General features: G+C 38.8%; 1 long non-coding RNA gene across 1 annotated transcript; it reads left to right on the top strand.

Moving 5' to 3' along the window:
* Positions 1 to 23,824: 23,824 nt before the first annotated feature.
* Positions 23,825 to 24,555, top strand: LOC149157074 (uncharacterized). The gene is made up of 3 exons (XR_016262394.1): positions 23,825 to 23,980; positions 24,083 to 24,143; positions 24,243 to 24,555. It is a non-coding gene; the product is annotated as an uncharacterized LOC149157074 (long non-coding RNA).
* The last annotated feature ends 1,978 nt before the right edge of the window (positions 24,556 to 26,533 follow it).

Below are 26,533 nucleotides of genomic sequence, written 5' to 3'. Positions count from 1 at the left end.
TTCCATGTAAGAGGAGGTGTATGCTCTGGTAGAGTTTCCCACGTCAAGTATCCATTCACTGGTTTCACAGTCCACTTTCCTATCTGTAATAAAACTTCTAGCTTCTCAAACTTGTTCTTCCACATCAAAGATTACTCTTTGGACTACTTCAGGGACAATTTCTCTATATTGGGTCATAATAGCTTGAGTTGTTGATTGGGCTTGGGTTTGGCTAAGAGGGGGAAGTAAGGTTAGGAGCAAGGGAGGGGCCATGTTATGCTCTTCCACCTCCATGGTGGGTAGAGGAGAGAAAGGCTCTTGCCATGACTCAAGGACACCCAAGAGAGGATGAATTGAGTTTACGGTGCTAGGGAGGGAAGGGGAAATCAAATGCAGAGTCTATATATGGAGGAGATGAAAAAGAGAGATAGTAGGAACTCCGAGAGGGGGCACGCGGAAGGTGGCTAGGAGGCCAGAGAAGGATAACCCAACTTAACAATGAGTAGGTTAACTCCAACAAAGAGAAACATTAGAGGTAGGGAGTGAAATGGAGGCTAAAAAAACTCAAATTGAAGTCATAAAAACACACCTAGAATTAGAAGTTCCAAAAAGAGGATAAATATCCAAAAGATTGTTAATCCACAACTCTCGTAAAACATTCATAGAAAAATGTCTACAGCTAAATGGTTGTGAAAAACAAGAATTAAAATTGTAGCAAACCTGAGACTCCGATAATTTTGCAATGAACTAGAGGTAGTGCACCCTAGACTAAGTAATTTCCAGTTGCAAACTATCATCAATCCTGCATGAAATGATTGTTCTATTATAGGATTGTTTTTTAATTTCCGTCTTTCCAAACCTATAATATTTGAAAATAGTAGGATTATAAAGGCTAGGAGTTCCCATGAGAAACAGTGGCATGAAACTTCAATAAAATATAACGGGAGCTTCAACCCTCCCTCTATCTCCATTACTCCATCATGTGTTATGATATGTTATTTTAGGATCGTTAATCACCATAATTATTACTCGAGTGCTCATGCATTCAGAATTCAAAGAAAATTTCCCTTCACTAGACTCCCACACAATGAAGGCTATTATCGTAACACCCTCCCACGAACTAACCGAATTACCACACAAGCGTATTTGTATGCTAGGACATGTAGAGCACAATTTAATGGGAAACCTACCATTCGTATTAAATAGATGATCATCATCTTAATGTGAGGAGGTTGTCTTATGAGATTTGCACCCACCTTGGAGATCTTCGCCCATTTTTGTTATTTATTTTCATACGGTTCTTAATGCATCAAGAAGAGGATGGAGCCATTTTTTTTCCAGTGTATCTACTTTGTATTGTAGACCTTTGTTAGCTAGTTTATCTACCAACCTATTTCCAGTTCTTCATATATGTGATAGTACAAGGGCTACTATTACTTTTAAGACTTTTATTCTTGTTCTTACTATTAGTCTCCATCTATTAGAGACCTTGTGGGGTTGTATCCATTTTGTGGTTTTTTTAATCATTAGGACAATAGTTTTGGAATCCATTTTTGTTATCAATTTATCATAATTACGACGCTTGGATATTATTAGGCCTTTCTCTAGGGATGAGAGCTTTTCCAACTTGTTAATTTCACTTCCTAGATTTATCATATAAATGCGAGCAATTTGTCCATGACAATCTATAAATACCCCTGCAAAACTAGCAAGGGTAGGATTACCCATAGAGGGCCTATCAAAGTTTAACTTTAAGAAGCCAACAAAAGGTGTTTATTATTTATTAGGACTTCAGGGAATGGTCTAGGGTTGTGGAGCTTGAAAATTTGTAAAGGATTGGTTGAGCCCTAAAAGTATGAGAACATGTGATTCCTTGGAATTACATTCCCAATCTTGTGTAGACCAAGACGTTACGAGGATTTTTTTCCTTACTCTTCCCATTATGGAGTTCTAATAGTGTCCAGTTTAATGAATAACATTTGAAGATTCTTCTGTTCCTTTCCTTCCATATTTCCCATATTATAAATCTCAGGATTTTTTTCCATGTTTTGTTCACTATAGCACTTGTAAAAGGTCCAAAATTCTATTGATCAAGGGCTGAATGAATATTGGACCCATTCTAATTTGATTGTCTGAGAATTATGGCCAAGTGATCCCATATTTCTAATTCAAACCTATAATTTTTAAGTAGTTAATCGGTCATTTCCATGCTTTTCCATTAGATGCTACATCTAGCTAGACCTTGAAAACCCCTTTTTGGAGATTGTCCTGAGTTAAGATTTTCTTTTGCATGAGAAGTTAGAGGAAGAGGGTCACCTTTGGCTAGAGTTTGGAGTCCCATAGCATTTTACATTTACTTTTGTTTGAGTGTCCTTTTATGCCAACTATTAATCTGTAAGCCTCCTTTAAGCTAAAATATCCTTTAGGCCACTACCTCTACTGAAGGATACCTTTCCTAGATTGGATTTTAATTCTTCTTCTTTCTATTTCATTTATGATGACTTCCTGTGTTTCTAAGCTTATGTTCACTGGCCAATGCATGCACTTCTTCCACTGCTTCCATTGTTGTTGATATTGAGGTTACACCCAATACTATTGGACCAATATTATACCTTATGATATCAAACAAATTTTTGGCTCATTCAACTCTTTTTTTTCTAATTTGGGCCTACTAGCCCCTGAGGTGTAGTTCTGTTATTTTTAGCAGAAATGTCCCCTGTTTCAGCTCTGACGACCATATCTCCTCTTGCTCCGCTTTGGCTAGAGGCCAGACTTTAAAATATTCCTCTCGCATCTATAATTGCATCAGGTCCTTATCCAAATGGGTCCAAATATGCTCTTTAAGTCTTCAAAAACCAGTAAAATCAGGCCAAAGATCAAAACCAGTGCAGGAGAAGAACCCTTAGAGCAGCATAAAAGCACTATCGGGAGGCAAAAACACATGAAAACAATGAAAAACCAAGTATTGGAGGCATAAACAGTGAAATGCACAACAGCCACCCGATCTGGCCAATCAATGGTCCAGATCTGATCAGCGGGTTGCAATTAGCATAGGAAAACAGTGGAAATCGGCGCAGACCATGTGGAACTTGCGATGGCGATCGGTGATTCAATGTGGCCCATTGATCAAGTGCGCAGAAAACATGGAACCTAGGAGCAGCGAGGAAAACATGAGGAGCAGGGCTACATATATATGTGTGATGTGATAATTGGACCCGATGAGGCTATAGGCGATATTGCATAAAATTTGAAATCCTCAAAAAAGCTATTTTTAATACATTTTCGCAGTTTTTCGTTACTTAATGAAATACAAAGGGAACCTTGGAGCAACACCGATGCGATAAGATCCAGACCCGAAAGGGTTCGGGAATGAAAATATATAATATTTTCAGGTCCTCCAAAGCCATTTTTTATTGTATTTCCAGTGTTTCTTACATATTTCAAAATACAAAGGGAGGAATGGGAACAGGCCATTTGTGACTTGCGATAACGATTGAGGGTGGACCCAATAGAGGAATAGGCCATATTTGAGGACTTTTGAAGTCTGAAATAAATAGAGATGGGCGGGATTTTACAGTGTTGCAGTGTTTTCTGTGTAAAACATAAAACAATCATTATAAACATTTGAAAGGATTACAAAGGCCCGAAGACCCATTCCATCATAGAACAGAGGCCGAGAAACTATTGCCAGGAGACAGAGGTCGGAAAGGAAAAAAGAGGGCCGTGGCACGATGCAGCTCAAAACAAAAGCAATCATGGAGCATTAACACCGCAACACAACCAAAACCAACAGAAGTGATTATGGGGCATCTCTGGCATGAGCGAACTCCCTGCCATCACAACAAATTACTAGAATGAGGTCGCTCTACTGTTATAGAAGAAACCTCCGAGCCCATGCATGCTTAGTCAGGGCATCAAGTTGTTAAAGACAGAGAGGATAGATTAAGACACTCCGAGCCTTTGAGAGCTCATGAGCATTGTAAAAGGCCTATAAATGGCTAAAAGTTAAATGTATGAAGGATTCAACTTCTGGAGACTGTGGATACTCTGTTCCTTGCAACGTCTCATCTTAATTCCAGTAATACAAGCTTCGTTTTCTATTACATGTTCAATTCCCATTTTCTCCTTAAAAAAGCTTGCACTTGGATAGTCTATTCATGATTTCTTCTGTGTCTAATGCCAGATAAATGTCATCTTATCTTTGTATTGATAAATTGGATTTGCAATTGAATAGGTTATTCATGTTTTCTTCTGTGTCTAATGCCAGATAACTGTCATCTTATCTCTGCATTGATAAATTAGATTTGCAAGCTTCATTTACTTCCTGTAGCTAGCCATTCATATATGTTTATATATGCATCTGCCGGTACAGTCAGTATTCTCCATCTATCCATTGAATCTATAAACTATTGAGCATTAGTGGTCTAAAGCCTTGTCAAGTTGAGGGTGTTCATGCATGTCTGGAGTGAAAACAGAGTTGAAACAGTTATCTAGCTTGATCGAAACCTTCATCCATTCCAATAGTTCTGAGAAAAATATTGAAGATTATATGTTACTAGGCATCTCCGAGCGACAACCTGTTAGTGCCTAGATTTACCTCAGGCTGAAACGTAGGATCCAGGGACAACATCAAACCACGTTTAGCCTGGTAGCTAGCCCTACCAGGTCAGGAGAGGGCTCTCTCTGGGTCAATCTCAGCAAATGATGATCTATGGGGCTTGAGATGACTGAAATATCTTCTAATTTTAGGCTAGGTATGAGTGCAAGAGAGTTGATTTGATAAAATGGTGTTTTGTTGGCTCAGAGGGAAAGGCACATTTTGGGGTGCGGGGATTGAGGCTCAGTTCTGCAGAGATCTCAATGGGGCAAGGTAGGCAATCATTTTGGCACTCAAATTTTAGTGAGATGGAGGGAAAATACAAGTGAGGTGTTGAAGAGGGCAAGGGCAATCATGAATCCTCCCCAAACAGATGAAAACATCAAACAACTAAAGCAAACTTCAAGTAGAGCATTGCACTTTCAATGAATTCTAATTACACTCTTGTTTGTTTAGTTCAGAAGAGATAAGATAGATAATGTAATCACATAAAAAAATTCACAATCACAAAGAGAAGCATTGTACCAAGACAAATTGCCACATGAATCCCAAAGAGTGCTGCAAATCCTGGTCTCAATTCCTTAGCCAAAATGAAAATATGAGTGTACAATGAAGCTCAATGCTTTCTCAAGAGTCCAACCTTCTACCAAAATCCAACCCCTACACTATGAAATTCATAAAATATATACATTTTCTCATCCTTGTACTAAGGGATTGAGCTCAACCATTTTCTTCAAAATAGAATTAGTTACATTAAACTTGGGCTGAATTTCTGAAAATAGGTGTTGAAGATGAACTCGTATCTCCTAAACCATAGCACCTGTTACAAAATTGAAAGAGATTTTGTAGATAAGGTCATGTTGGAGAAAAACCTCTCTCAAATTTTGGAAATTTGTTTCCAGTAGCTCGCAATCTGTTCCACAAAATCATCTCTAAAACAGAAAATCATTAAAATTTTAAATCTGTGAAAATGAGCTGTAAAGATCTAGTCACATATCCCAATCCATGACACATGTAAATAAACTGAAAGATGTTTTTGTTATATGGCTCGTGCTTAACAAAAACCTCCTTGGGTTTTGCAAAATTACTTTCCATCTGTTGTAAAATGGCCCCGAACTAAAATGACTAAAATAGAAAAAAATATGAAAAATTTGCTTTGTTTTAATGTATGCTCCAAATATCACTATATATCTCCCACATAGTAGCACCTATGCATAAAATGAAGGAGTTTTTTGTTATCTGGTATGTGATGAACAAAAGCCTCTTTCACTTTTGAAAAAATCTTTACCATTATTTCAGAAACTGATTTTGTACTAAACTTGTCATTGTGTGCAGCAACTGACCTCAAAACATGCATAACCAAGAATCACTTATTTATTTCTTCTAATCCAGGAACCGGTTATGGGAGTGTGATATACCATTGGAAATATTTTTCTGAGCTTCTTCTGATGGACACACTTGTGACATGTTTTGTGCTAAACATCATGTTCAAAACATCTAACAAAACCAGACATAGTAAGAGCTCATGTTGATCCCTGGTGACAGGCTGCGAAGATTGGAACTAACATCGGCTCCAATGGGGATGGTAGCTCCTTGGAGGTGCCAAGAACTACAGATCTCTGGAAAGTAGACAATGCATCTTCCATTGGGCATGGATGGTCAAACAACTGCAAACCCAAAACAACTCATACCAATCCAAAAACATATACATACTGCAACATGTACATAAACAAATACTGAAAACTGAAATGTTGCCTCAGACAGCTTATTTATGTACAAATCTAACCTAATTTGCTGCAAAATTGATAGATCAAGTAACGTTGTAATGCCAGATCAACCAATCAAGTAACTGTGACAAGGATGTTTCTTGGAAGTTGTTATAGCTCTGATACCACTTGTTATAGATCTAACCCGGAAATATTATAGATCTGATATAAAAATATAAGACAATGCAAATAAATCCAGAAATAATATGAAATGATTCTAGAAGCATGGTGGGCCCATAACCCTTAGGTCCCAGGATCAAAACCTGGCTCTGATACCACTTGTTATAGCTCTGATACCACTTGTTATAGCTTTGATACCACTTGTTATGGATCTAACCTGGAAATATTATAGATCTGATATAAAAATATAAGACAATGCAAATAAACCCAGAAATAATATGAAATGATTTTTTATTGATCAAAGCCTTAAGGTAGGGCAACACCATACATTCACTCCTTAAGGAAGGAGAGCACTCCACAAGCCATATGCCTGTTCATACAATAATCCTTGACACAATTCCTTGACGTGGAGTCTCTAGCCTCTATATAGGCCTCATACATACAATACCATGGATTATTACCATGGTTCCCTCATACCATCGAACTAATACCATGGGCCCCTTACATTATTACTAACTACTTGTGGTCCCTTACATGATATGGGTTAACCACCTTATTTATTACTATGGCCCCTCCCATTATTACATTATTACCTTGGGTACCTCCCTTTGTACCCCATATTATCCCCCCTAGGTATATAACAATCGCTCTATTTATACAATCCCATGGTCCGCAGACCATGGGTAGGCTGACATGACTTTGCATTACATTACATTGCTTTAGGGTGGACAATCCTATGACTTAACCTCTACTTCATGCTCCGCGCCCGCAATTCGTGGAGTCTTATAAAACCTTTTACCAAAACTTGGGCTTTGAGCCCCAAAACCTGTTCTGGGGGGATTCCATGCCCAACAGTAGGCCCGGGATTTCCTTAGGGAATACATCTGGAAAATTTTGTCTGGTATGTTTGCAAATGAGACAGATTTATCTTTAGAGTCAGTGTAACCTACTTGTATTGCATAAATTTGGTAGCCTTTGCTGATGCATTTTGTTAATTGTTATGTTGTTACAAGTCTTATCTGTAGAGTTTTTTTAATACCTTGAATTTCCTGTCTTTCTCCTTTCTCATCCCGATAATTAATGGTTTTGGTTTTACAATTAATAAGGGACCAGTTCTTTTCCAACCAGTCCATGCCTATAAGAATTTTGTATGACCCTAGAGGTAACACATTCAGATCTGCCATGATAGACTGATTGGCTAATAATAGAGGGAAATTATTAACTTTGGCCAAAACTCTTCTCTTCGCTCCTATGGCTAGCTGTACTAACCAAGGATTTTAAAACTTCACAGTTTTTAATTTACATTGTTCCACTATCTTTGGGCTGACATAACACAAGGTAGCCCCAAGATCAATTAAAATAGATGTAGTGTGGTCAAAAACTTTACCTTCAAATTCAACCATGGTTGGCTGAAATTCTGCTTGGTGGTCTTCAAGGGCAACATTAATTTTAGGAATGCTTCTTCCCACTTCTCCCACGGTCGATGCTTCTTGTATCTATGAAATTTGATCAGCTCCCCTACAGTGTGGGCAGTTTTTTACTTATTGTGGGCCTTCACATCCCCAACATTGTATAGGTGGTCAGTTAGCTATATCCGCTTTATTTCTTCCAGCTTGCTCATTTATCCTGGTTTCACCTGGTACTTTAAATCTGGGTTGATTCCTATTCAAATTCTAGTTAGTTTGACCTTTAAACAATCCTTTGTTGCTTGTGCCCTTATTCCCTTTGTGGCTGGGAACAAATTTACTCCCTTTTTTGTCAACCCACCTCTTGCTCATATCTCCCTTTGGTTTGTTCTACTGGTAACAAATCTGTGCCTTACGAATAACCTCATCCATGGTTTTTGGGTTGTCAAATTCCAGTTGTTCTTTCATGAATTGTGGAAGACTGTTGATAAACCACTGCACCTTTGCCTTTTCTTCACGTATGTAAGGAACATACCGAAGTAAAGTCGTAAATTTGGTTATGAACTTGTTGGCATTATGATTCAGGTGTTGTCCTTGATGGCAAACCCATTCAGGTGATAAATCAAGAAGGACGCAGGAAATATGTTCAGAAAGTGCGTCCCCGCAGGTATACCATACAGAACCCGCGTCCAGGGACGCAGGCCAGCCGTTCAGGAGGTGCGTCCGCCCAGTGCACACATTTCAAGGCAGAGAAAAGCACGTGGGGGTTTCTTGTGTGGTATCTAGCCGACGGTTTTGTGTTTCTATGGTGTCGGCTCGTGGTTTTGTTCCATGTTTTGGGGAGAAGCTTGCCTATATAAAGCAAAGGAGTTCATTTGGATTAGGAATCATCTTGGTTGAATATCTTTTGGTGAGATCTAGTCCAGATCTATGAAGGCGAATCTTCTAATGGACTGTGATCTCTATGGCGCATGATCAGATCTGTGGATCTGAGTGTTTGGGTTGGTTCTGAAGTCCTCATATCTTTTATAACTGAAGGGACGCAGGTTCAGTGAAGGGAAAGTGCGCCGGGACGCAGTACAGTAAAGGCTCAGGTGCGTCTCTGAGGCAAAGGACGTGGCGCGACTGTGTTATTGGGTGCGTCTCTGAAGCAAAAGACGCGGCGCGATAGTGTTTCTGGGTGCGCCGGTCGTAGCAAAGCATAGAGGAACAGTGCGTCGGCACGCAGAACAGTGGAAGGTAGACTGCGTCCAGTCGCAGGTCACAGAAAGAAAATATGCGTCCCTGTCTTAAGATGATCTGTTGACTGTATATTTCTGTTCATAAGGTGTTCTGGGTTATTTCTGTAATTACTGATCTGATATCTGTAGTGGACTGTATCTGTTGTATACTTGTTGATCATTTGATTCTTCATGAAAAGAAGTAGGGGGTTGTAGCTCCCTTCCAGGAGAGACTGGAAAACGAGAGAGAGTTGTAGCTCTCTGCAGGTTGCAGCCTGCGTGCTGGTAAAGGACTGCACCAGTACAAAATCATTGTAAAAAGAATTTCTTGAAAGAAGATAGAGACATATTGCAGCAGGTGGTTTTCTCCCGCATTGGGTTTCCACCTTACATCTTGTGTTCTTTGGTGTGACTGTCTATTTTCTTTATTCATGCTCATTATTTTATGGTACTGATATGCAAGAATAATTCAAAAGATCAAATAAGGAAGATTTGGTAAATTGCTTGATAATACTGATTCACCCCCCCTCTCAGTATTATTTCCAACAATTGGTATCAGAGCAGGTCCTTCAGAAAAGCTTGATCGCTTGAAGGTAGATCGTTCATCATGAGTAACTACGAGAGAGAAGCATCAATCAGGCCACCAGTTTTTGATGGGACAAACTTCAATTATTGGAAGGTAAGAGTTACTGCATATCTTCAATCTCTTGGTACTGAAGTTTGGGACATTGTAGAAACAGGCTATGCTTTTCCTTCAGCTACTCCTACAGATCCAGCTGAGAAAAAGAAGTATGAAACAAATGCAAAAGCAGTCAGTACTCTATTAGGAAGTATATCCCAAACAGAATTCATGAAGGTAATGCACTTCAAATCAGCAAAAGAAATATGGGACAAAATGATCACAAGCTATGAAGGAGATGAACAGGTAAAACAAGCCAAACTTCAAACTCTCAGAATTCAATATGAGACTCTCAAGATGTATAATGATGAAAGTGTGGCTAATTATTTTCTTCGGGTAGATGAGATTGTAAATTGTATGAAAAATTTGGGTGAAGAAGTAAAGGAGTCTCTAGTAGTTCAAAAGATTCTAAGATCATTATCCCCAAGTTTGAATCCAAAGTATCTGCAATAGAAGAAAAAGAAAATCTCCGTGTTCTTACTATGTCTCAGCTACATGGAATTCTAACTGCTTATGAAATGAGAAAGGGAGGACCATCAGACAGAAGGGAGGCTGCTTTTAAAGCATCAGGCAAAGAAGATTACTATGAAGCAAGCCATGATCCAGAAGAAGAGGAAGAAGAATCAAATTTTGTCAGAAATCTTCAAAGAGGTTCTGGAAGGTTCAGAGGTAAGCTACCTTTCAAATGCTTTGCTTGTGGAAGAGTAGGTCATTATGCTGCAAAATGCTCTTATAAGGATAAAGGAAAGGAACCAGTTAGATGGAACAAGAAACAAAGCGCAAATAAGAAAAGCTACTACACCCATGAAGATAGTGATGGCTTATCAAACAGTGATGAAGATGAACAAGGTAATAAATATAGGTTGTTAATGGCATTTGAAGATGATGATTATGAGGATGCTGTAGATGTGGATAACCTTTATGATGAAATTACTAGACTCAAGAGATGCATAGAAGAAAAGAACATGATTATTGATACTCTACAATTCCAAATTGATGAAAAGGAAAAACATCTTGAAAAATTAGAAGGTGAAATTGTTGGTCTTAGAAAAGAAATTGAGAAAACAAAAACTATTAATCTCAAGTTTGTCAAAGGATCTGAAACTTTGGATGAGATTATCAGTGTGCAGCGGTCTCCACTAAATAAGACAGGTTTGGGCTATAATGGAGAAACTTCTCAAGCATCCACTTCAAAAAGTTATCTTGATGCAGCAAGAAGAAATGAGCAAGAGCACAAGGAAGATCATCAGGTAAAGCAGGGACAAATGTCAAGCAGAAACTATCAGGGGCAATCCAGCTTAAGGGTGAACAAAAGCCACAACCAGCCACAGGTAAAATCTTCTCAATTTGGTTCAAGAATAGATGAAAATAGAAATTACAATCAGTTGGCTGGTAGATCCAATAATCGCAGAAGCTTCTTCAATGGACAATGCTTTTCTTGCCATAACTTTGGTCACAAAGCAGCTCAATGTGTTGCGTATAAAACAATCATGACTAGGGAAGCTCAAAAACAAAGAAGTATGACAGGGATTACAAAAAGGACCTATAACAACTTTTCAGCTCTTGAAAATGAAGTTGAATGTTCTATTTGCAATAATTTTGGACATAAAGACTTTGAATGCAGAAGCAGGTTTCCGGAAAGAAAGGTACAAGAACAGAAAAAGGAACAAGCCTCAGGCGCCAAAACATGGAGAATAAAGGAACCTCAAACAGAAAGATGTGGGATAGCATTTTATGCAGAAGGACAAGAAAATCTATGGTACATTGACAGTGGATGTTCGAAGCATATGACAGGTGATAAAGAAAAACTTGAGTCTTATTCTAATTTAGAAAAGGGAAAGAAAGTCTCTTTTGGAAATGATACTCCTGCAACTATAAAAGGAAAAGGTATTGCTCCTTTAAAAGAAGATGTTAAGGCTGGAAATGTTTTGTTTGTTGATGGATTGAAGCATAATCTACTAAGTGTCAGCCAGATGTGTGATCAAAGAACCGAGGTTATATTCAGATCAAATGGATGCCTTGTTCGTGATCTTGATACAGGTAAAACAGTTCTCAAAGGAAAGAGAACTCCAAATAATCTATACATATTTGATGAAGGACAACAACAATGCTATCTAAGCAAGAATGAAGAGCACTGGTTATGGCATCGAAGGTTGGGACATCTAAGCTTCTCACAAATAAGGAAAGCTTGCAAATATCAGGCAGTTCGCGATCTTCCAGATATCAAAATTCCTGACAACACCATATGCAGATCATGTCAGTTTGGAAAACAAACCAGAACTAACTTTCCAGAGAAAGAAGGATCAGCCAGCATGCCTCTTGAGCTAGTACATACAGATGTATGTGGACCATTCAGAAAAAGAACACCTAGAGGAGAGGAATACTTGATATTATTTATTGACGATTTCTCCAGGTTTGTTTGGTTAGGACTTATGAAGCACAAAGATGAAGCATTCGAAAAATTCAAAACCTTCAAAGCCTTGGCTGAAAATGAATCAGGTCACAAAATTAAGTGCCTCAGATCTGACAGAGGTGGGGAATTTACTTCAAATGAATTTTTCGATTTCTGTGATGAACATGGGATAAGGAGAGAATTCTCTACAGCTAGAACGCCTCAGCAAAATGGAGTTGTTGAAAGAATGAACAGAACAATCCAACAAATGGCTCGTGCTATGCTTGATGAATCAGGAACCCCCGCAACCTTCTGGGGTGAGGCTGCACATACTGCGGTTATTATTCTCAACAAGACAAATGTCCGGGTGAACAGCACTCAAACCCCTCATGAGCTCTGGAGTGGTAAAACTCCTTCGGTAAAGCACTTCAAAATATTTGGGAGCAAATGCTATATCAAGAATACTGAGGAGCAGCTTGGCAAACTTGATCCTAGAGCAGATGAAGGCATTCTTCTTGGCTATTCTCCACATAGCAAAGCATACAAATGCTACAATAAAAGACTTGGCAGAATTGTTGACAGCATTGATGTAGTGGTTGATGAAAAGGGATATATTCCTAGGCAAATACATCGTGAAGACATCGAAGAAGATGAGAGCTACCCTCAAAGACAGAATGATGAAGAAGAAGAACCTCAAGAAGAATCTCAAGAAGAACCTCACGAAGAAGCAGAAGAACGGACAAGAATAGAAGAAAAGACTCCATCCAGATATGTTCAGAAGAACCATCCAGAATCTCAGATCATGGGACAAAAAGAAGCAGGTATACAAACTAGAAGAACAGTTGCAGAAGCTTCAAGCTATTTGGCATTACTTTCCTCCACCGAACCACAAAATGTGAAAGAGGCATGCAAAGATGAATGTTGGGTGAAAGCAATGGATGAAGAACTTGAGCAAATCGAAAAGAACAACACTTGGGAGCTGGTTCCTAGACCAAAAGATAAGAATGTTATTGGAACAAAATGGGTCTTCAAAAATAAATTGAATGAAAATGGAGAAGTAATTAGAAACAAAGCCAGACTCGTTTGTAAAGGGTATGCGCAGCAAGAAGGAATAGACTTTGAAGAAACTTTTGCTCCTGTTGCAAGACTTGAGGCCATCCGAATGTTCCTTGCTCTCTCAAGTTTTCAGAACTTCAAAGTATTTCAAATGGATGTGAAATCAGCCTTTTTGAATGGAGACTTGGAAGAAGAAGTGTACATTGAACAGCCAGATGGGTTCATTCTTGGAAATGATCCAAATCTTGTATGCCGATTGAAAAAGGCTCTCTATGGTCTCAAACAAGCTCCAAGGGCTTGGTACTACCGGTTGGACAAATATCTTCATCAACAAGGTTTCTTAAAAGGTTCAGCAGATAGCAATCTGTATATAAAAGTTGAAAATGACAAATTGCTAATACTTGTTGTGTATGTAGATGACATTATTTTTGGCAGCAATGAAGAAGCTATGAGTCAAAGCTTTGCCTCAGTCATGCAGAAAGAATTTGAAATGTCCTTGCTAGGAGAACTGACATATTTCCTTGGTTTGCAAATCCAACAGAAGGAAGGAGGAATCTTTTTATCTCAAACCAAGTATCTCAAGCAGATTTTGAAGAAATATGGCATGGAAGATGCAAAACCAGTATGTACACCCATGGTCACAGGATGTAGTCTCAGTGCAAATGATGAATCTGCAGCAGTACATCAACCAACCTACAGATCTATGATTGGAAGTTTACTATATTTGACAGGTACCCGACCAGACATCATGCATGCAGTTGGAATAGTTGGAAGATTTCAGGCAAATCCGAAGGAGACTCATCTTCAAGCAGTAAAGAGAATTTTCAAATATCTTCAAGGGACTCAAAATTATGGCTTATGGTATCCTAGAGATACAGATCTTACTCTTCATGCCTATACAGATGCAGATTGGGCCGGAAGCGTGGATGACAGGAAAAGCACAAGTGGTGGTGCGTTCTTTATGGGTCCCAGACTGGTCTCTTGGTTCAGCAAGAAACAGAGTTCAATTGCCTTGTCTACAGCTGAAGCGGAATATGTTGCTGCTGCATCTTGTTGCACCCAACTTCTTTGGATGATGCAGACTTTGCAGGATTATCAAATCACTTGTACACCTCCTATTCCTATCTTATGTGACAACACAAGTGCAATCAGCATCTCAAAGAATCCGGTTATGCATTCAAAAACCAAGCACATACCAATCAAGTACCATTTTCTCCGGGAACAAGTACTTGAACAGAAGGTCAAGTTGGAGTATGTTCCTTCTAAGGAACAAGTTGCTGATATTTTCACCAAACCGTTGCCCAGGGACACTTTTGAATACCTCAGGCAAAAGCTGGGGGTTGTTGATGCATCATCTTACTGTTGATCATCTTCCTATTGGTGGTATAGGCTCAGGGGGAGCACATAATGCATTGTTGGCATTATGGAAAAGGAGATCTTGGAAATAGCTGCAATATGTCTCTATCTCCTTCATGATGGATTTCTGGTTACAGATCTGGAGATGCATGAGCATAGGGGGAGCATACCCTTTGCCCTTGATGTCAAAGGGGGAGAATGAAGCTGAAGATTATGTGGTTGCCATCAAGTCCAAAGGGGGAGATTGTTGGCATTATGATTCAGGTGTTGTCCTTGATGGCAAACCCATTCAGGTGATAAATCAAGAAGGACGCAGGAAATATGTTCAGCAAGTGCGTCCCCGCAGGTATACCATACAGAACCCGCGTCCAGGGACGCAGGCCAGCCGTTCAGGAGGTGCGTCCGCCCAGTGCACACATTTCAAGGCAGAGAAAAGCACGTGGGGGTTTCTTGTGTGGTATCTAGCCGACGGTTTTGTGTTTCTATGGTGTCGGCTCGTGGTTTTGTTCCATGTTTTGGGGAGAAGCTTGCCTATATAAAGCAAAGGAGTTCATTTGGATTAGGCATCATCTTGGTTGAATATCTTTTGGTGAGATCTAGTCCAGATCTATGAAGGCGAATCTTCTAATGGACTGTGATCTCTATGGCGCATGATCAGATCTGTGGATCTGAGTGTTTGGGTTGGTTCTGAAGTCCTCATATCTTTTATATCTGAAGGGACGCAGGTTCAGTGAAGGGAAAGTGCGCCGGGACGCAGTACAGTAAAGGCTCAGGTGCGTCTCTGAGGCAAAGGACGCGGCGCGACTGTGTTATTGGGTGCGTCTCTGAAGCAAAAGACGCGGCGCGATAGTGTTTCTGGGTGCGCCGGTCGCAGCAAAGCATAGAGGAACAGTGCGTCGGCACGCAGAACAGTGGAAGGTAGACTGCGTCCAGTCGCAGGTCACAGAAAGAAAATATGCGTCCCTGTCTTAAGATGATCTGTTGACTGTATATTTCTGTTCATAAGGTGTTCTGGGTTATTTCTGTAATTACTGATCTGATATCTGTAGTGGACTGTATCTGTTGTATACTTGTTGATCATTTGATTCTTCATGAAAAGAAGTAGGGGGTTGTAGCTCCCTTCCAGGAGAGACTGGAAAACGAGAGAGAGTTGTAGCTCTCTGCAGGTTGCAGCCTGCGTGCTGGTAAAGGACTGCACCAGTACAAAATCATTGTAAAAAGAATTTCTTGAAAGAAGATAGAGACATATTGCAGCAGGTGGTTTTCTCCCGCATTGGGTTTCCACCTTACATCTTGTGTTCTTTGGTGTGACTGTCTATTTTCTTTATTCATGCTCATTATTTTATGGTACTGATATGCAAGAATAATTCAAAAGATCAAATAAGGAAGATTTGGTAAATTGCTTGATAATACTGATTCACCCCCCCTCTCAGTATTATTTCCAACAATTGGTATCAGAGCAGGTCCTTCAGAAAAGCTTGATCGCTTGAAGGTAGATCGTTCATCATGAGCAACTACGAGAGAGAAGCATCAATCAGGCCACCAGTTTTTGATGGGACAAACTTCAATTATTGGAAGGTAAGAGTTACTGCATATCTTCAATCTCTTGGTACTGAAGTTTGGGACATTGTAGAAACAGGCTATGCTTTTCCTTCAGCTACTCCTACAGATCCAGCTGAGAAAAAGAAGTATGAAACAAATGCAAAAGCAGTCAGTACTCTATTAGGAAGTATATCCCAAACAGAATTCATGAAGGTAATGCACTTCAAATCAGCAAAAGAAATATGGGACAAAATGATCACAAGCTATGAAGGAGATGAACAGGTAAAACAAGCCAAACTTCAAACTCTCAGAATTCAATATGAGACTCTCAAGATGTATAATGATGAAAGTGTGGCTAATTATTTTCTTCGGGTAGATGAGATTGTAAATTGTATGAAAAATTTGGGTGAAGAAGTAAAGGAGTCTCTAGTAGTTCAAAAGATTCTAAGATCATTATCCCCCAAGTTTGAATCCAAAGTATCTGCAATAGAAGAAAAAGAAAATCTCCGTGTTCTTACTATGTCTCAGCTACATGGAATTCTAACTGCTTATGAAATGAGAAAGGGAGGACCATCAGACAGAAGGGAGGCTGCTTTTAAAGCATCAGGCAAAGAAGATTACTATGAAGCAAGCCATGATCCAGAAGAAGAGGAAGAAGAATCAAATTTTGTCAGAAATCTTCAAAGAGGTTCTGGAAGGTTCAGAGGTAAGCTACCTTTCAAATGCTTTGCTTGTGGAAGAGTAGGTCATTATGCTGCAAAATGCTCTTATAAGGATAAAGGAAAGGAACCAGTTAGATGGAACAAGAAACAAAGCGCAAATAAGAAAAGCTACTACACCCATGAAGATAGTGATGGCTTATCAAACAGTGATGAAGATGAACAAGGTAATAAATATAGGTTGTTAATGGCATTTGAAGATGATGATTATGAGGATGCTGTAGATGTGGATAACCTTTATGATGAAATTACTAGACTCAAGAGATGCATAGAAGAAAAGAACATGATTATTGATACTCTACAATTCCAAATTGATGAAAAGGAAAAACATCTTGAAAAATTAGAAGGTGAAATTGTTGGTCTTAGAAAAGAAATTGAGAAAACAAAAACTATTAATCTCAAGTTTGTCAAAGGATCTGAAACTTTGGATGAGATTATCAGTGTGCAGCGGTCTCCACTAAATAAGACAGGTTTGGGCTATAATGGAGAAACTTCTCAAGCATCCACTTCAAAAAGTTATCTTGATGCAGCAAGAAGAAATGAGCAAGAGCACAAGGAAGATCATCAGGTAAAGCAGGGACAAATGTCAAGCAGAAACTATCAGGGGCAATCCAGCTTAAGGGTGAACAAAAGCCACAACCAGCCACAGGTAAAATCTTCTCAATTTGGTTCAAGAATAGATGAAAATAGAAATTACAATCAGTTGGCTGGTAGATCCAATAATCGCAGAAGCTTCTTCAATGGACAATGCTTTTCTTGCCATAACTTTGGTCACAAAGCAGCTCAATGTGTTGCGTATAAAACAATCATGACTAGGGAAGCTCAAAAACAAAGAAGTATGACAGGGATTACAAAAAGGACCTATAACAACTTTTCAGCTCTTGAAAATGAAGTTGAATGTTCTATTTGCAATAATTTTGGACATAAAGACTTTGAATGCAGAAGCAGGTTTCCGGAAAGAAAGGTACAAGAGCAGAAAAAGGAACAAGCCTCAGGCGCCAAAACATGGAGAATAAAGGAACCTCAAACAGAAAGATGTGGGATAGCATTTTATGCAGAAGGACAAGAAAATCTATGGTACATTGACAGTGGATGTTCGAAGCATATGACAGGTGATAAAGAAAAACTTGAGTCTTATTCTAATTTAGAAAAGGGAAAGAAAGTCTCTTTTGGAAATGATACTCCTGCAACTATAAAAGGAAAAGGTATTGCTCCTTTAAAAGAAGATGTTAAGGCTGGAAATGTTTTGTTTGTTGATGGATTGAAGCATAATCTACTAAGTGTCAGCCAGATGTGTGATCAAAGAACCGAGGTTATATTCAGATCAAATGGATGCCTTGTTCGTGATCTTGATACAGGTAAAACAGTTCTCAAAGGAAAGAGAACTCCAAATAATCTATACATATTTGATGAAGGACAACAACAATGCTATCTAAGCAAGAATGAAGAGCACTGGTTATGGCATCGAAGGTTGGGACATCTAAGCTTCTCACAAATAAGGAAAGCTTGCAAATATCAGGCAGTTCGCGATCTTCCAGATATCAAAATTCCTGACAACACCATATGCAGATCATGTCAGTTTGGAAAACAAACCAGAACTAACTTTCCAGAGAAAGAAGGATCAGCCAGCATGCCTCTTGAGCTAGTACATACAGATGTATGTGGACCATTCAGAAAAAGAACACCTAGAGGAGAGGAATACTTGATATTATTTATTGACGATTTCTCCAGGTTTGTTTGGTTAGGACTTATGAAGCACAAAGATGAAGCATTCGAAAAATTCAAAACCTTCAAAGCCTTGGCTGAAAATGAATCAGGTCACAAAATTAAGTGCCTCAGATCTGACAGAGGTGGGGAATTTACTTCAAATGAATTTTTCGATTTCTGTGATGAACATGGGATAAGGAGAGAATTCTCTACAGCTAGAACGCCTCAGCAAAATGGAGTTGTTGAAAGAATGAACAGAACAATCCAACAAATGGCTCGTGCTATGCTTGATGAATCAGGAACCCCCGCAACCTTCTGGGGTGAGGCTGCACATACTGCGGTTATTATTCTCAACAAGACAAATGTCCGGGTGAACAGCACTCAAACCCCTCATGAGCTCTGGAGTGGTAAAACTCCTTCGGTAAAGCACTTCAAAATATTTGGGAGCAAATGCTATATCAAGAATACTGAGGAGCAGCTTGGCAAACTTGATCCTAGAGCAGATGAAGGCATTCTTCTTGGCTATTCTCCACATAGCAAAGCATACAAATGCTACAATAAAAGACTTGGCAGAATTGTTGACAGCATTGATGTAGTGGTTGATGAAAAGGGATATATTCCTAGGCAAATACATCGTGAAGACATCGAAGAAGATGAGAGCTACCCTCAAAGACAGAATGATGAAGAAGAAGAACCTCAAGAAGAATCTCAAGAAGAACCTCACGAAGAAGCAGAAGAACGGACAAGAATAGAAGAAAAGACTCCATCCAGATATGTTCAGAAGAACCATCCAGAATCTCAGATCATGGGACAAAAAGAAGCAGGTATACAAACTAGAAGAACAGTTGCAGAAGCTTCAAGCTATTTGGCATTACTTTCCTCCACCGAACCACAAAATGTGAAAGAGGCATGCAAAGATGAATGTTGGGTGAAAGCAATGGATGAAGAACTTGAGCAAATCGAAAAGAACAACACTTGGGAGCTGGTTCCTAGACCAAAAGATAAGAATGTTATTGGAACAAAATGGGTCTTCAAAAATAAATTGAATGAAAATGGAGAAGTAATTAGAAACAAAGCCAGACTCGTTTGTAAAGGGTATGCGCAGCAAGAAGGAATAGACTTTGAAGAAACTTTTGCTCCTGTTGCAAGACTTGAGGCCATCCGAATGTTCCTTGCTCTCTCAAGTTTTCAGAACTTCAAAGTATTTCAAATGGATGTGAAATCAGCCTTTTTGAATGGAGACTTGGAAGAAGAAGTGTACATTGAACAGCCAGATGGGTTCATTCTTGGAAATGATCCAAATCTTGTATGCCGATTGAAAAAGGCTCTCTATGGTCTCAAACAAGCTCCAAGGGCTTGGTACTACCGGTTGGACAAATATCTTCATCAACAAGGTTTCTTAAAAGGTTCAGCAGATAGCAATCTGTATATAAAAGTTGAAAATGACAAATTGCTAATACTTGTTGTGTATGTTGATGACATTATTTTTGGCAGTAATGAAGAAGCTATGAGTCAAAGCTTTGCCTCAGTCATGCAGAAAGAATTTGAAATGTCCTTGCTAGGAGAACTGACATATTTCCTTGGTTTGCAAATCCAACAGAAGGAAGGAGGAATCTTTTTATCTCAAACCAAGTATCTCAAGCAGATTTTAAAGAAATATGGCATGGAAGATGCAAAACCAGTATGTACACCCATGGTCACAGGATGTAGTCTCAGTGCAAATGATGAATCTGCAGCAGTACATCAACCAACCTACAGATCTATGATTGGAAGTTTACTATATTTGACAGGTACCCGACCAGACATCATGCATGCAGTTGGAATAGTTGGAAGATTTCAGGCAAATCCGAAGGAGACTCATCTTCAAGCAGTAAAGAGAATTTTTAAATATCTTCAAGGGACTCAAAATTATGGCTTATGGTATCCTAGAGATACAGATCTTACTCTTCATGCCTATACAGATGCAGATTGGGCCGGAAGCGTGGATGACAGGAAAAGCACAAGTGGTGGTGCGTTCTTTATGGGTCCCAGACTGGTCTCTTGGTTCAGCAAGAAACAGAGTTCAATTGCCTTGTCTACAGCTGAAGCGGAATATGTTGCTGCTGCATCTTGTTGCACCCAACTTCTTTGGATGATGCAGACTTTGCAGGATTATCACATCACTTGTACACCTCCTATTCCTATCTTATGTGACAACACAAGTGCAATCAGCATCTCAAAGAATCCGGTTATGCATTCAAAAACCAAGCACATACCAATCAAGTACCATTTTCTCCGGGAACAAGTACTTGAACAGAAGGTCAAGTTGGAGTATGTTCCTTCTAAGGAACAAGTTGCTGATATTTTCACCAAACCGTTGCCCAGGGACACTTTTGAATACCTCAGGCAAAAGCTGGGGGTTGTTGATGCATCATCTTACTGTTGATCATCTTCCTATTGGTGGTATAGGCTCAGGGGGAGCACATAATGCATTGTTGGCATTATGGAAAAGGAGATCTTGGAAATAGCTGCAATATGTCTCTATCTCCTTCATGATGGATTTCTGGTTACAGATCTGGAGATGCATGAGCATAGGGGGAGCATACCCTTTGCCCTTGATGTCAAAGGGGGAGAATGAAGCTGAAGATTATGTGGTTGCCATCAAGTCCAAAGGGGGAGATTGTTGGCATTATGATTCAGGTGTTGTCCTTGATGGCAAACCCATTCAGGTGATAAATCAAGAAGGACGCAGGAAATATGTTCAGAAAGTGCGTCCCCGCAGGTATACCATACAGAACCCGCGTCCAGGGACGCAGGCCAGCCGTTCAGGAGGTGCGTCCGCCCAGTGCACACATTTCAAGGCAGAGAAAATCACGTGGGGGTTTCTTGTGTGGTATCTAGCCGACGGTTTTGTGTTTCTATGGTGTCGGCTCGTGGTTTTGTTCCATGTTTTGGGGAGAAGCTTGCCTATATAAAGCAAAGGAGTTCATTTGGATTAGGAATCATCTTGGTTGAATATCTTTTGGTGAGATCTAGTCCAGATCTATGAAGGCGAATCTTCTAATGGACTGTGATCTCTATGGCGCATGATCAGATCTGTGGATCTGAGTGTTTGGGTTGGTTCTGAAGTCCTCATATCTTTTATAACTGAAGGGACGCAGGTTCAGTGAAGGGAAAGTGCGCCGGGACGCAGTACAGTAAAGGCTCAGGTGCGTCTCTGAGGCAAAGGACGCGGCGCGACTGTGTTATTGGGTGCGTCTCTGAAGCAAAAGACGCGGCGCGATAGTGTTTCTGGGTGCGCCGGTCGTAGCAAAGCATAGAGGAACAGTGCGTCGGCACGCAGAACAGTGGAAGGTAGACTGCGTCCAGTCGCAGGTCACAGAAAGAAAATATGCGTCCCTGTCTTAAGATGATCTGTTGACTGTATATTTCTGTTCATAAGGTGTTCTGGGTTATTTCTGTAATTACTGATCTGATATCTGTAGTGGACTGTATCTGTTGTATACTTGTTGATCATTTGATTCTTCATGAAAAGAAGTAGGGGGTTGTAGCTCCCTTCCAGGAGAGACTGGAAAACGAGAGAGAGTTGTAGCTCTCTGCAGGTTGCAGCCTGCGTGCTTGTAAAGGACTGCACCAGTACAAAATCATTGTAAAAAGAATTTCTTGAAAGAAGATAGAGACATATTGCAGCAGGTGGTTTTCTCCCGCATTGGGTTTCCACCTTACATCTTGTGTTCTTTGGTGTGACTGTCTATTTTCTTTATTCATGCTCATTATTTTATGGTACTGATATGCAAGAATAATTCAAAAGATCAAATAAGGAAGATTTGGTAAATTGCTTGATAATACTGATTCACCCCCCCTCTCAGTATTATTTCCAACAGAACTCATCCATTTACTTTGACCTAGTCATAGATCATGAAAGTCCTTTGCTTTTTTGTCATAAAATCTTTCTGTTAGATATTTTTCCTTGAAATATCTCTGAATTTTTTCCCTGGTTATACTTTGTTCACTAACTCCGCAAACTGTCTTTACTTCCTCCCACCATAACGTAGGTTTCCCCTGTAACTGGAAGATGGCCAGACAAGCCTTTAGATTACAGTCGCATTCATACCGCTGGAAATATTTGTTCATGTTGATGAGCCATGCTTTCATTGCCTCTTCCTGTTCACCATCAAAGAGAGAAGGCTTAATTTTCTGGAACTCTCGTTGAAGTTCCAATTTCTGCCTTTTCTGTGTCTTGTGATTTGACACATTATCAGACTCTTCTTCATGATTTTCTTCACCACCTTTTGTTTCCATATTCTCAGTTCGAAACTCTTGCTCCCCTGTCATATTCTCATGTTCTGGGCTAGGAGCTAATGGTCGATGATTCTATCTATCTGATAGACTCTTCATAATTTTCTCTTGTTCCTACATCAATCTTTCATTGTCTGCTCGCAATCGAGCCATTTCATCATTTAATTCCTGTACAATCACCATAATATCTGGATTGGTATTCCTTGGCTCATCTCCCAGCTGCACCCAAACTTCAGGGTTTCCCTCTTGAAATGATGTTGGTCCCATTCCCATTACAGACCTGTGTGGTAGATTTCCAGTTTTCCTCATGTTGTCTTCCCTCTTCTTCTTACGTGAAATTCACATAGTTTGTTATTAGTTTAATCCAAAGGTCTCAGTTTGGTAACCTGAGTCGCTCTGATACCATATGTCACACATCTACTAGCTAATAATATTCATAAAAAAAAATTATTTACTATCTACCATAATGCCCACATAGTTTAACTTGACAACTATGAAAAGTAACCTTGTAACCCTTCGTTAATAATTAATTCCAATATGCAATTGACTTTATACAAATTATATGTTCAATCATTTTTAATTCATATAACATAATTGACCTGGGTTGGGTCACGTCCTGAAAAGTTCGTTGTCAGAATGGTCCACATGTTATTACATAACTCCGTTGGGTTTACAAAGCAACACTTGTCCTATCGAATCGCATTGGAATTATGAACCTTATACTGTTACATATTTGGCTCTCGGTGCATGTCTAATCTTTTGATCTGTAATCTACTTATCTGTCCTTGTGACCTCCATAACACATTAATGGCTTTGGTTTATTTGGCCTAGGTGATTGTGCTTCCTTACTGGTGCTTTTACTGTGGTACTATTCCAAGTGTGGCTTGGGATTCCCTCCAAAATCAACGGCTTGGATACATCTCATGGATCAAACAGATATGATGGATCCTAAGGGTTCTAAGCCTCCAGTTAGGTGTATCTTCCTTCTCATTTCTCCCTTGTGTGTTGTGACTCCGACGTTTGCTGCAGAGATTAATCTCCTTCTCTTTTACCTCTTGCGAGTTGTGGCTCCGGCGTTTGCTGTAGAAGTTGATCTCCTCCTCTTTTCCTTCTAGCGAGTTGTGGCTTCGACGTTTGTTGTGGAGATTTCTTTCCTTAAACAGGTAATCACTTTTCTTTTTAAATTAGAGAGATGGATTCATAGTTCTATATTGATTTCTCTATCTGGTATATAGCATCTAATGGTTGGTTCTTTCCTCTATCAGGGTTTGGGTTCATGGTACTGCCTTCAGCTATGGGAAGTTTCATCTGTCCAGCCTAACCCAGGTAAATGTTTTCCGGAAGGTGTTTCCTTCATTATGCTTAGTTTGATGGTTTTATTCTTTGGCTAAGGCTCTAATCCCCATCTTCCTATTGGAATGGCAGGGCTCTGTAGTGCCATGGCGAGGGCTGGACAGATACTTTGTTCAGATTTCGGTCTGTGGCAACCTCCGGGTATCTCGTATTACTTGGGTCCTCTACTCAGTAAAAGAAAATGTTTAGGGTTTCAACCCATTGTTTAACCTTGTATGAACTGCTTCAGATTTCCTTTTTTGAAATTCTCGGCCATTAAGGGTTTGTAAATAAAAGGGTTTTAAGCGGCCTCTGGTCTTAAGTAGTTTTGGTATGAAGAGTTCACGCCAGCCTGTAGTTAGGCAATTTGGTCTTGAAAGATTTTGTTGAGGGTTTTGGGTTTCCGAACCCTGGTCTCCTGCTTGACTCGATATTGTTATAAATATTATTGTTCAATGCATTCAATCTTGTTTATTTAATTTGGTTTACTTCTTCATTGATTCGAGAGGCAGCGTTCTCACTATTGTACCCCTATGTGGGTTAACTGTATTTAACTTAAATGTTCTTGTATATGGATTCATACTATAAAAGACAGTTTCTATTCTGATCATGCATTTGCAATAGTTAGTTTCAGAGGACTCCTCGGAGTCCTCTGTCAAGAGTTCCTTTAGGTTCTTGAACGTTGTTTCATTTATTCTCCTATACACTTTATCGCTGGTTTATAACGATGCTAGATTATAACTGCAAATCATATAAGTTTAATTTCTTTATTAAAATTCTGATGTTATTTGTATTTGAGCTAAGAGAGAAAAGGGTACCTGAGTATCCCTCAGGCTTTGACAACTTCTGAACTCGGACTTGCCCTTTTTTCTTTTTGGTCTATACTTATTTGTATTATGAGATGATTTTGGAGTTTAATTCTACTGCCTTGGCCAATTCCTATCAGTATGCTAGCATTTCTTTATTACCAAGATCATATGTATGGCAATCTTTGTTAATGAGGTGTTTAATGTTTTAGATGATACCTCACTCATTTTTCTACCATTAATTAATATTGCCTTCAATCTTTTCAGTCTTTCTAGGAAAGGATTACAGTATACTGGCTAAAACCATACTAAATATTTGCTTACCTCTGCATGTAATATGTATAGAATCCTCTTACAATATCACAGAGAATTTATCTAGGCAGTTTCCTAATTTGTATAACTGTTTAGTAAGCTAAAATCGTACAATACACAGGAATAAGACCTAACAATTTACACATAAGAATTATATATATATATATATATATATATATATATATATATATATATATATATATCATTACTCAGGAATAAATGCCTAGTAATTAAACAGAAGATTTCTTCCACTTATCTGGACCATTGTTTCCCAGATTCTTTTCTATGTCAGTCCACAACCAAAACTTGCCTCTGGTTTCTTTTCCTCCCAACCTTGAGACTATTACTCCAAATAGTCTCCCCCGAGAGAACTCACAGTCTCACTGCTATCTGGTCCAAACCAAACATAGCCACATAAAAACTGCCTGACCTTTCAGCACAGATTTTCGTGATCTTAGATACCCATATCCTTTTGATCTTCTTGAATAAATCCTCAAGAAATCAGTTAGAAAACAGGTAAAAATAACATTTACGGATAATTGTTGCTTTATTTTCAAAATAATTAAATTTCAAAAAGAGTTTCTTATAATAAAAATAAATAAATAGTTTGTTTGATCTACAATAAATTAAAATATTTACATGATGTGGGGATATCACAAAAATAAAATGAAAGTGTTACACATTAAAAAAACATTATCGTTATTATTAATAGTTTTTTTTTAAATAATATGTTGATGTGCAAAAATATGTAAAATTAATAATAATAATAATAATAATAATAATAAACTATTAATTTTAAATATACTCATTAATAATTTTATAAAATTATGTTTTTTAAGGAAAGTATTGTAGCCCATGAAAGATGATGCAATATTTTTTTTAATTAACAAAACTTTAATTTAATTAATAAAATCATCTATCAAGATATTTCGATGGCTAGTTTAAAGGTGTATTAGACAAAGGCAAAGTAGGTGGGGTTTCCATCTCCACCACTAACACTTCAAATATATTGATGTAAACTAGAAAAATGATTTTTGCTAATTAATTAATTTAATTAAGAAAATCATTGAGCAAGGCTGGTTGAATAGTGGATCAAATATGGGCAAAATAGTTTGAATTATGTCTGCCAATCTCATCTCAATGAAACTTCAAATATATTGATCTAAGCTAAAAAAAAATTGACTTTGTTTTCATACAGAGGCTCCAGGTCACTTTCTCATATTGCTTAAAGTAATAATAGATATATGATTTAGATAACATAAAACA

The sequence above is a fragment of the Pinus tabuliformis genome, chromosome 9 (genome assembly GCF_031772625.1).
Source record: "Pinus tabuliformis cultivar Carrire ecotype Pingquan chromosome 9, CPIR1, whole genome shotgun sequence".
Lineage (NCBI taxonomy): Eukaryota > Viridiplantae > Streptophyta > Pinopsida > Pinales > Pinaceae > Pinus > Pinus tabuliformis.
Note: the sequence above shows the minus strand (reverse complement) of the source record. Positions and strands in the feature narration are given on the sequence as shown.